This window comes from Misgurnus anguillicaudatus, chromosome 21 (assembly GCF_027580225.2).
Source record: "Misgurnus anguillicaudatus chromosome 21, ASM2758022v2, whole genome shotgun sequence".
NCBI lineage: Eukaryota > Metazoa > Chordata > Actinopteri > Cypriniformes > Cobitidae > Misgurnus > Misgurnus anguillicaudatus.
This window is the reverse complement of record NC_073357.2, coordinates 32,415,002-32,427,983: the sequence shown is the minus strand read 5'-3', so window position 1 is coordinate 32,427,983 and position 12,982 is coordinate 32,415,002. Positions and strand designations below refer to the sequence as shown.

The following is a 12,982-nucleotide window of genomic DNA, read 5'->3' as shown; positions in this document are numbered from 1 at the left end:
AGTCTGTTATCCACAGCTGCAAAACACACACCACACACACACGGACACACACACACACACACACACACACACACACGCACACACACACGCACACACACACCTGCAGCTCCTTCATACTCAAGCTGTTTACTGCAGCATCATCAGATATGTGTATTGCATTGACAAACACATGAAGAATTTACACACTACAGTTTACATTACGTCTGAGAGTGTAATAACATAATGATGTAGTTACATTCTATTAGTATCAGGTTTAAACTTATGCGGTATCGTATTTGTAGCTGGCATCCATGCACCAGTGTTTATTTCAGACAGGAGTCGTGTCTAGTTTTGCTTTTTTTATTTTATTGTCCAGTCCAATTTGTCGTTTTGATTTTAAACTGACCTGGCCCACAAGATAAATCTTACACAATCCTATTAAACACTAAAGCAAAGCAGGGATCGCGTCAACTGAGTCTCTAAATGTGCATTCATACTAGCGTTGTATCAGACCACACTGTCAATTAATTTATGTTAGTGAAAAGTCTGCATCATGAAGGCTAAGAAAAACAAGTGTTTATGAAAGTTTGGCAACCAAACTTCACAAATGTTGTAAGAGCAAGTCAAACGGGTGCTGGATTCCCACTAGGGTTGGTCCGATAGACAATAATATTGTGTATCGACGATCACCAGACATATAGCAGGCTTTCATGACAATAGTTGGTGATGGTTATTATTATTATCATTATGGTTTCACATTAACATGCAAATTGCGTGCTTTTCCTCATATGAGAGGGTTTGTTGGCTTTACTTTGCGCGGGAGACCTTGTAACCAGCGCACTTTCCTTCTCGCACACACTTGGACTTAATGCACGCAACTTGGACTCTTGCTCGGACCTGAATGCATGCGGCATGGACTCGCATGATAATGCACATGATTACCTTTCCTCGCACATGAGCTTGTAATACACGCAGCTCTGATATTTCCTTGCACTAGAGAGGTTGGCACACAGGGGTTTAAAACCAGTGAGTGTGATGTTTCCGCTCCCTGGCACGCAGGAAATTTTCGCATGTGCTTTAATGACGCGCTCGGATTAATGGCATCAGTTTTAAGAAGGTTGCGATCATGACAGTGTTGACCTTGCTTCTTTTTTATCCACCAATCAAGTGACTTGTAAAAAATAAACAAATAAATAAATGGCGATCTCAAAATGGGGAATATCACCCAACACAAATCCCACTATATTTTAACAAGCCCTCAAAATAAACCTTACGCAGTTGTATAGGACCTACAGGACGATGCGCTGGTTCGTTATCTAATCAGAAAATAAATGCATGTGCCTGGTTTCTCGAGAGAGAAATCACACACAATAGGCAAACTTAGGATGCTGCAGTCAAAATTCACCAAGTACACCAAATACAATACATGTCATGTGTCTTAAATGATTAAACCATTTTCTTAAAAAAAATCCAGATTTACTCACCACCATGTCATCCAAAACGTTGATGTTTTTCTTTGTTCAGTCGAGAAGAAATTATGTTTTTTGAGAAAAACATTCCAGGAGTTTTCTCATTTTAATGGACTTTAATGGACCCCAACACTTAACAGTTTTAATGCAGTTTAAAATTGCATTTTCAACGCAGCTTCAAAGGACTCTAAACGATCCCAAACGAGGCATAAGGGTCTTATCTAGCGAAACGAAAACGTTTTTGCAAGAAAAATAAAAAATATGCACTTTTAAACCACAACTTCTCTTCTTCCTCTGGCTGTGTGACGAGCCAGCGCGACCTCACGTAATTGCGTAATGACGTCGAAAGGTCACGTGTTACATATATAAAACACACATTTGCTGACAATTTTAAACCATAAACTGACACAAAGACATTCATTAGTATCATTCGACATACAACAACGTCGGAACAGTAAACACTGAGGCGTAGTTTCGCTACGACATACGTGACGTCTTAACGTGATGACGTAATACGTGAGGTCGCGCTGGCGTGTCACAGGACTGGAGGAAGAAGAGAAGTTGTGGTTAAAAGTGCATATTTTTTTATTTTTCCTGCCAAAAACTACAACCGTTTCGCTAGACAAGACCTTTATGTCTCGTTTGAGATCGTTTAGAGTCCTTTGAAACTGCAATTTTAAACTGCATTAAAACTGTTAAGTGTTGGGGTCCATTAAAGTCCATTAAAATGAGAAAAATCCTGGAATGTTTTCCTCAAAAAAAATTTTTTTTTTATTTTCGACTGAACAAAGAAAGACATCAACATTTTGGATGACATGGTGTTGAGTAAATTATCTGGATTTTTTATTTTTCTTAAGAAAATGGACTAATCCTTTAACATGATGCACAGACGGAATGCACACACAGATTCCAGAAAATCATTGGCTGTGTAAACTCAAACAAACCCCGTACAAATTTTCAGTGTATTTCCATGATCTATGTGTAAAAAGGGCTATACAGTGATACCTACATGTGACATGCTAATAACATGGCAAAAGAAAAAGAAAGCCATTTTGTATCATCAACCATAAATGATATCAAAGTGGTTGCAGATTAAGGCTGCAACATTCATGTTGTGCATTAAGCATAACTATTTTTACTCCATTCGGAACAAAACAAGAAATGCGTGCATCACATCAACAAGAATCTCATGAATATTCATAAACCCTAAAGCACATGAAATGTCTTCAGAAAAATATACTAGTAGGCTAACACGAGCATTTCTGAGACCTGTTCCCATCCTCCATCTCCTGGTGCTGTTTTGCATGCACTAGGTCAGGATTGTCCAACCTTTTGTGTGCAAGGGCAACCACAATAAATAATCTGGAGGGCTAATTTTTTGATATTCTGCAATAATCGAAACTCTGTTTTACTTGATTTCATTTTATTTTACTTAGTTGATGTGTTTTATCCTTGTTAAAATTGTTAACATACATAAAAAAGCTAAGCTAATATAAACAAGTATGTATGTAATACATAAATATTAAAATTGAGGCTATTAGTAGAATGTGCTTTGGTGAGCAATTACAGCCTCCATGTGGGAAACCTGGTGCCCAGGGGCACCATTTTGGAGACCACTGCTTTAGGTAAAAACAAGAACAGCATAAAGCCTCATAGCTGAAACTCTTACATCACAGGAACAGTGACAATTTAGTAAAATCCTCCAAAAATATGTTTAGAGTACAACACACGCATACACACTTCCATCTCCCAAACACTTATACAGAAATAAGTCTCTGTGATTTACTGCTGTAATCTTAAATGGAGCATGGCTTCTTTAGCCTATTTGCTTTGTGATGTGCAGGCAGAGAGATTATATTGCTTTCTCCAGTTATTTTTAAAACATGTCAAGGTCACATGATCCGTCCATATTTTTCCTGTTCCTCACAATCTGCTTGGTCCCTAGGCTGTGCCCTCAACAAGCCCCACAAACACACTCTTGCTCTTCAAAGAGAGACACACAAACACACTTTCAAATACACGATTTTAATGCACTGGCAGGCATAGCCAGCCCAAATCCATCTTAAATGCAGTAATCCTGTATTCACAAAAGCTGTGTGTGTGCTTGCGATCTCTCAATGCTGTCAGCTTGCTGTTTGCCATATGATAATGTAGACTAACAATAAGTTTCTTATGACTATGAGACGACATCTTGATAGTTAAGGGGTTCAGGGACTATAACCTCATTCAAACAGCACTTTGGTCCCAAAAAATACCTGTAGACAGGCTTCTGTGTGAACAGAACATATAATTTACCTGAAAGTCAATGAGATCCAGCATTGGGTTTAAGATTAAAACCCCTCTAATCCCCTCTAGTGAGTGTTAACATACACAACAAAATGCTGACAATCATCAAAAATCAACTAATATAAACCTGGCAAATGTGGTGTTGAGATTTGAAAAAAGTTTTAAAGGTAAACACATGTGCACATGACATCACAGTGACATTACACAGGGTGTAATTCCCTGCGTGGGCAGAAATCTCATGTGGGATTATGCTTTAACCGTACATAACCATTACCTAATAAAAGACGTTACAGTGTTTCTATTACCTTACACACTTTAGGTCATAATGCATAACCAGTGCAAGATTGTGCCTCATACACTATGCCAAACCTTTCTAGACTCTAGATTACCACTAACATATTAATTGAAAGGTGCAGACAGGAGTGTGAATGTGAGAGTGAGCGAGGTAAGCAGTGCTTGACAATCCACTTCTAAAAATAGCACATGGCAGCCATGAATGAGAGGGACAGAGAGAGATAGAGACAATAAACAGAAAGACAGGCAGTCAGAGAGACAGCTGCGGGTGTACTCCAGCAGCTTTAGACACGTAGGATTGGACCAGCAGCCAATTAGATGCCGTCATCTCTGGCAGAATGACGATTCAGCAGCTTTATCATGACAACAACATCATAGTAAATGTGACCATGACAACTTTATCTGTTTCTATTGCAGTCTCCCAATGGATAGGGGAGCAGTCAGAAAGCTTACACACAGCATTAATGACTGCATTTTGCTTGACTCTTAGGGACACTTATAGTGCTTTCCATTGCATAGTACCCCATGGTTTGGTTTGGTTTGGGTCAGGTCGGGTCAGCTCACCTCACTTTGACTTTGTTAGCTTTTCCATTGAGTTTAGTAACACTTCAGAGTGAGAGGGATTATAGGCGTGTCGTTATATTTGTGCCGCCTACTGCTGTGACATCATACAAGTGAGAGTGTCGTTGTACATTTCCATACATTCATTTATTTCTCAGTCCGCCACAAAATTAAAATTGACCACCACAAATAGATGTTTGCACATTGTGTTTATCGCATTGTCTCACATGATAGTTTCTGTACAAACACCCGTGGCCTCAGTCGACGCACTCAAACGAGCCTTATTTAAGTTGCATTTAGCATATATGCGGTCATGCGCGTAGCGAATGTGCCTCCACAAACTGAAAGTCTGGAAAAATGTATATGGTGTTCCTGATTCTCAACCTGTGGATGTTTTTTATCGCTAAAAGAAAGTTTGGGAACTTATAGCAGAGCACAGATGACAACATGTTTGCTCGAGACAGCGCAAGCAAGCACGAAGGTAAAGCTAATCTTTTACATTATAGCAATGACGCTGGTAGTGACGATTCTTTCAGACCAATCAGTGATCTACAGTGTTTTCGTGTCACGTTTTTGTATCAGCTCACATCCCTTGGAACCCCCGACCGAGATGGTACTAAAACGAAGTATTGTGTACTACCTACTGCACCCAGTGGAAAAGCTCACAAAAGTAAGCTGAACCAAACCAAACCAAACCAAACCAAACCGTGGGGTACTATGCAATGGAAAAGCGCCATTACTTTCTATAACTTTACTGTACACAAAAACTGATGAATTTGAGATCTTTTGGGGAAAACTGTGTTTTTTAAACTTACATTGCAATGTTTTGTTTTTCTGTGATGTACATTGCAACATGAGAAATATTTGGATGACTTCACCAGATGACACATAAAGCTCTGTTTAAAAGGATTTAACTTCTGCCTTGCATTTCTTGTATAGCTCACAGATTTAAACAGGGAATTGTGCAATATTGTTTAAAACGGTTCTTATATAGTGTAACACTGGCAAAGGCATCCGAAATAGTTTTCCTTTAAAAATAAATGTTCTGGATGTTCTTTGATGTAACTAGAGCAGACGCACATTGCAATGTCGATGCTGAAACGGCAAATTGTCCAGCCCTAACACAGACCTTTGTATGAAGGTCTGTGCGATTGGGCAATGTCTTTTATACCCAAATATATAATTAATGTTTATGTAAAAAAGTAGACATTTTTGGCACGCAATGTATCATAAAATGAAATTTACTATTTTATTTCTCTCACCTCTAGTCTCATCTAGTCAACGACATTAATCTTGGATAGCAGAAAGTATGTCAACATAATAACACAATATGACAGACTGAAGTGAACAAGCACTAATGTCTTCAAAAGTGATGATCTTCATTCAAGTGACACAGTTTTTTCCAGACTGAAACTCCAAATACAAAACAGCTAATCCAACGGACCAAGAATAAAAAGTTGATCTTAAACAGGCTCCTGTTATAGAAGTTTCAGCAGTAACAACATAAACAAACAGGTTTCATGGAAGAAACGTAACTTCCAGGAACATTCTTATGCAAAGAATGAATAACAACAACAACAACAACAGAGTCCTTTTAGGGGCCAATCCCACCAAATGCGTATTAAACGCTTGTAAACGCAAGGTGCGGCTTTTTTATATTGCGAGGCAGCTGACCTGCTAATCAAATATTGAAGCGTGAGCACTCTGTTGCTGTCATATTAGTAGACATTTTAAAAAGAGGACACTTGCTCTGACCTTGATCGAGGGTGAGAGGTGCACAAACACACAGGAGACACTAAGTGATTGCAGTCCGGTTGTTTCAAGCAATTGTAAACTCCCGTCACCACAACAGAAGGCCCGCCTCTCCCCTCATTTGATTGGACAGTAGAAAAACGTAAATTACGATTTTCCGCTCCGAGCGCTCCTCTAAAAACACGTGCTGCGGCAGGCGGGAAAAAAAACAAGGCGTTCAGAGCGCATAAAGCATCCTTGAGCATTGGAAAGGCGCTATAGAAATTAAACATTATTTTTATTATTAATAAATCACAGCTATCAAAAACTACATTGAGCTAACGTTACTGTGTAAAATGTGTACTATAATCTATACAATCTTAACTAGAATCCTTCACATAGTGGTGATCCATGATTGCAGTCTCCCCTTATTTAAGAAACCAAAACATTTGTCATTTTCAACTAGGTACTTGTTTCAGAGTTCAGTTTAGCCACTAGCCAAACCGTTAAACAAATAGAGACCAGAAGTTAAGTAACGCGTGTGTGTCCAAAGGAAACGCCTACACATCCTCTCAGAAAACAGCATCAAAAACTGGAAACACATCTAATGTAATATTATGATTTTTTTGCTTACAAGCAGGGGCTAACTCAACCAGACTAACCAACCATCCCTCGGCACTTGGTTCACGCCTTCAAGCTACCCCTAACTGCTATGTGTTTAAACAGGTGGTCCAATATTACGAGCAGTCATCTGTTTACCACTGAACATACTGCAGTGTTCAGCAGACACCCTCACAGCAAGGTCAAACCAACCAAACATCTCTCTCAGCTGAGGGCACACATGAATCAAAGACATCTGGAAGGATGCTGGTGAAATATACTTTGATGTATGCTTTGCTCACCATTCTGCAAGACATCCTTCCTCAAGGAGCGATTCACCTTGTACTTTCACCAACACAGAGTCAGCAATCTATCTCCTAGTCCAAAACAGCAGCATAGTGAAGGTGTAAGGGTTGATATTATCATCTCTCTGTTGTTCATTACTCACTTACTTAGTCTGTGTGTGCGTGCGATCTACACATGCCCTCTCCATTTTATTTTAAGTTTGCAGTGGCAGGTCAGGGACGATAACCAGGCCTCAGATCCCGGTCTTGCCATAGGAGCTTTTAAGTCAGCACTGTACTGACCCAATGAGCATTCACAGAGTTATCAGCCCAAAGTTGCACACACACACACACACACACACACACACACACACACACACACACACACACACACAATTCCACAGGGCAGGAATGTGCTGATAAGAAGTCAAAGCTATCCACACTCTTTTACTCTTGCTCTTCGCCTGACAGGACTGGTGAATATTTCAGGCTAAAATGCTACATCTTTTATAACATTTTCAGGCATTAGATGCAAGTCTGGAGATTTTAGTTTTTTGTGCTATTTGTAAATATCTATAATATCTTTTGATGAAAGTATGGAGAGAGAAATGCAGACTAAATAATAAAACTTATTTTGAAAAAAATAAAAAGCTCTCATTGCATGTTACAGCACATACAGTATGTCTAGTCAAAGGCGTTCTTTATTAGTCATTTTAATTTCCATGTTCCTGTCACTGAGCTGATGACCAAAACCAGGCTGTTCCCACATCAAAATTCCACAGCCAGGAATGGTGATGCAAAAGACACACAGATCCTCCTCATACAAATGCACAATGACATGTAAATGTACAACAACAGCCTCATTTAGCCCATTGTGTATGTGTGCGAGTGTGTAGAGAGAAAACAAAGAGGAGGAGAGGCAAAATGATATGTGTAAGGGGGAAGAGGGGTATAAACAGAACACCTTGGTGGTGTTGTTTATATCCCAGACGCTCAGTAACACCAGTCACCGAGGGTCACATGATCAGTCCAAGCCCACTCAAAAAAATTCCCAAGCTCTTACAGGCGACATTCTGCCCCACAATGCTAGCGTTGTCGCCCAAGATAGACAGCCACAGAGTTAATGGGTTACAGCTTAAGCTAGATTAATTCTCATAACATAATTATCATCCTGAAATAATAATTAGGCTCTGCCTGCATATATTAATGTGGTGTGCACGCATGAGTCTATACTACTCAGAGTTGAAAAGCATAGTATGAATTGTCAACTCAATTCATCATGTAATAAAATTGTATTCACTCAGTTAAAATGTATTTTCAGTAATTACCAGTGGCGGCTCGTGACTGCTCATCCGAGAGGAGCTAATTTAAAATAAGTGTTGGGAGTGTCATGTGTGTTGCTTGCGTTTTTAAAATATGTGTTTGTTGCATTATGTGAACCATGTGCATTAAGTGTTTTGTCAAAGTAAGTGCCTGCTGCATATGCGTCAAAACTGTAAAAGAGACGCTCACGTTCACATAATACACACAAGACACTCCCTTAACAAAAAACTCTGATTGCGCATGAGATTATGCGAGTATCTGGCAAACGCGAGCATCTCTTTTATCATAAACCCTTTAGACGCATCTGCAGCAGGAACTTATTTTGACAAGACACGTGATGCACATAGGATCACTCAACGCGCAGAACACATTCTGAAAAAAGGAACCACACACATGACGGGCTACATACATGTTGTGGTAAGACCAGGTACTGGAGCAAACTTACTAGGGCTGGGCGATATTGACCAAAATTCATATCTGGGTAATTTTGGGATAAATGGTGATATACAATTTATTAAAACATTATGCATGTATGAAAATTTCTGACAGAGCTTCTGTTGCAAAAGAAGGAGAGTCATTTTAGACCATATTGATAGAGCATTTTCTCATCCCGTATCCCGCTGGGAAAAAATACCAATATATTAACAAAACTCAACATAACACCCAGCCCTAAAACTTAAAAAATAGTATGCTACAGATTCAGCAAAAACGGATACCAGGACTAGACACCAAAGAATTTGACAGCAAATGGTAAACCTCAAATTATCTTCATTCAGCCAGGAAACACCTGGTGACACTATAATAAGGTGATCAGTCAGATGATGGGCTAGCTTCAAGAGAATTGGAGAAAAAGGGCCAGACAAAAGAAAAAAACATGATTCAAACAGTTTCATCACATTTACACCCAGAGTGACCTACAAAGATTAAGAAACAATAAAGAGATTTGTCATAGGGAGGCAATAATACAAGAAGTTACAAGATTTCACTATTCCCAAACAGCACCTTCACCTTCATGTTCACAATTTTAATAGCTCAAAAAATCTGATACCTAAAATACAAGAATCAAGTTCATGACCCAATGACTACTCGTAAGCCTTTGATAGCATAATTCCTAGATTAAACGCTACACTCCTACTTGATGACATGCTTCATCTGTCTTCCCATAAAAATGTTGTATGACTTTCATTGACTTATTTTTTGTCTGTAAATTATTATGCATTTTTATGCATCAAGGGCAGGGGTGACCAACCCTGTTCCTGAAGATCTACCCTCCTGCATATTTTAGTTCCAACTCAGCTTCAACACACCTGACTCTTATTTTTAGGTAGCCCTGAAATGCTTGATTGCCAGGTTCAGGTGTGTTTGATTGGGGTTGGAGCTGAACTCTGCAGAACTGTAGATCCCCAGGAACAGGGTTGGTCACCACTGATCAAGGGTGTCATTCATACATTTAAGATTTTGTATGGCTAATCATATATTGTTTTTTCTTTTGAAGATACTACTTTGGTTTTGTGCTTCAAAATATGGGGCCCAAAAAATATGTGACATGTTAAAGGAATAGTCTATTTTCCATATTAAACTATGTTATTACCTTAACTAAGAAGAGTTGATACATACCTCTATCATCTGTGTGCATGCACGTAAGCGCTGGGGCGCACTGCGACACTTTGATAGCATTTAGCTTAGCCCCATTCATTCAATGGTACCATTTAGAGATAAAGTTATAAGTGATCAAACACATCAACGTTTTTCCTATTTAAGACGAGTAGTTATACGAGCAAGTTTGGTGGTACAAAATAAAACGTAGCGTTTTTCTAAGCGGATTTAAAAGAGGAACTATATTTTATGGCGGAATAGCACTTTTGGGAGTAGTTCGACTCGCCTGAAAAATACGCTCCCCTTCTCACTCTCATAATGGGAGAGGGAGAGTGTTACTGGGCCGAGTCGAGGTACTCCCAAAAGTGCTATTCCGCCATACAATATAGTCCCTCTTTTAAATCCGCTTAGAACAGCGCTATGTTTTATTTTGTGCCACCATACTTGCTCGTATAACTAACTACTCTCTGGTCACTTCTAACTTTATCTCTGTTTGGTACCATTGAATGAATGGGGCTAAGTTAAATGCTATCAAAGTGTCGCAGCGCGCCCCAGCGCTTACGTGCACGCAGTAAGATGATAGAGGTATGTATCAACTCTTCTTAGTTAAGGTAATAACATAGTTTAATATGGAAAATGGATAGACTATTCCTTTAACAACAAAAGATCAGATTTTCCTGCTTCTACTCAAGCAAAAGATGAGATAAAATTGGTCATTAAACCTGTGGATCCCATACCAGTTTTTGTGAACGTCATTGGAGGAAATGAGTACATGCCAACACTAAGGTACGTTTACACGGGTCATAAGCATTAACGCTTCCCATTTCCTTTTAATGGGTGACACAATGCGTTGCCAAATAGAATTGTGTATCTGTCTGCGCCGCGTCACTGCCGTTGCTTGCAGCAGACGTTAAACATCTCAAGCAGCAACGCGTGCGTCAGCCAATCAGATCGCCTTATGCAACTAACCTAGACAAAGCCAGTGTTGCGGCCACTGTAATTGGCTGTTGGCCATGCTTCAGACAAGCCTTTCTGCAAGCGTTAATGCTTCTGTCCCGTGTAATTTTTTTTCAAATTCCGAAATTCTATTAAAAATCTCAAAGTGCTGCTGATTATTAGCCTGGGTTTCCTTATGCTGCCTTGTGTGCAAATTTATTCACGTTGCAAGTCTAGCATGGAAACTATGGACCAATTTTGCCACTGAAATAGGGAACTAATCACAGAACGGGGAGGGGGCAGCAAGACAATGATGACGTCTATGCGACAGACCGAAGCAGTTTTGTTTATCCAACACGGCAGCAGACGCAAAGTTACTTTTCAGTGCAGCCTTAGATATTGTTCTAACTAGTTCTGAATCCAAGTTTATTTATAAAAAGAACAACTTTTGGCATTAAACAATTTCATATCCAAGAAGGATGTTTTGATATGGCAAGACATGATAGCCACAGAGTTTTATAGGACCAACCTGCTAGGCATCATTGTTGACGAAGTCCATTTAACTTATAAATGGTAAGTGTATTAATATCATTTTGTCATTATGCCTGTACTGTGGTTGTCACAGTGCCACTAAATTGTGTTGCTTTTCAATATCAATATACAGCTACAAGTTTAGTTGCATAGCTTTCTGCTGTGTGCACACATACTGATAAAAGTTGTTTACATTTAAATTTATGTTGCTCTACATACGTCATCTGGTATAATTGAAACGATTGGCTATGAGCTACGTACAGACAGTCTTTCGTAGTGCCCAATAAATGGCTCTGGGCAGTCGTAAACCACACCTCAAATACGAGAAAATTAGCATATGGTTCACAAACCACGTCTCATTCTCTATGAGACTGGTCTGGTGTTAGCCAGGCTAGCTGATTATATAACTTGCAATAAAACATTTACATCAAAATGGAGTGTAGAAAATGAAAATAAAACAAATTTGCAAATGTGGTCAGACTTTTGGACTCCACCGTGTATGATCAACTAGAGTACATAGTACTCTATTGTTTTTGTTTCACCCACAAAACTACTTTTGCAAAATACCCTATTGGACATCTACAAAACGTAGTTACAAAGTTTTAATTCAAAAAGCTGAAAGTCAATAGTTTAAATTAAAAAATTTCACAACAACATCTGCAGTGCCGCCAAACCAGCATTGGCGAAAACTGTTTATAGCTTATCTGGAAAACAGCTCCCTAGGATTTCCCAGCTCCAGAAACATAGATAAGATTCCTGCTAACCTGCTTTGTGCTGTGGGCAGAGCAGATCTGAGGTCAGCAGACCTGAGTCTGAGACATCAGACTTAATGAAGTTGAAGTGCCAAAGGATTAAAAAATTGACTGCTCACTAAAAACTCAAACGATCCAGGTTCCTTCTACAACATGGCTTTAGTTCTCATGTGGCAGTGAGCCGATCAGGTTTTACATCTTCAAGGTTCAGGAATGATCTGCCCCTTTCAGTGCCCCTCTTACCACACTCACAGAAACTACACAATATCTCTGATCCACTGACTCAACAACAAACAAACTTGCATGAAGACCATCATTATCCTAAGTCTCTCACACACTCCATGCCCCACAAACCAAGCAAATCTAGCTGTGATCACTATCATTATGCACACAAGATACAATAATAACAGACTGCTATCAAATAAATACAGCAATCTCGGTCTTTGGGGAAAATAAATGCTTTGAGATCTGTAATTTTTTAGCTTTAGCTGGCATTTATCTGCTTGCTAAACCATAGTTATATAAGATTCAAAATGCTGAAACAATCCACCTGATGTTACTTACTCCACTGACCTGCTAAGAAAAGACAGAGCTAGACATGCCTGTTTGGATTATTCACACAGTTCGAGCTGAGGTAACA

At 39.2% G+C, this 12,982-nt stretch overlaps 1 protein-coding gene across 11 annotated transcripts in view; it reads right to left on the bottom strand.

The window, feature by feature from the left end:
• The window catches only part of tjp1a (tight junction protein 1a), a 144,713-nt gene that overhangs the window by 52,740 nt on the left and 78,991 nt on the right, over positions 1-12,982 (bottom strand). The gene's annotated exons all lie outside the window — the stretch shown is intronic.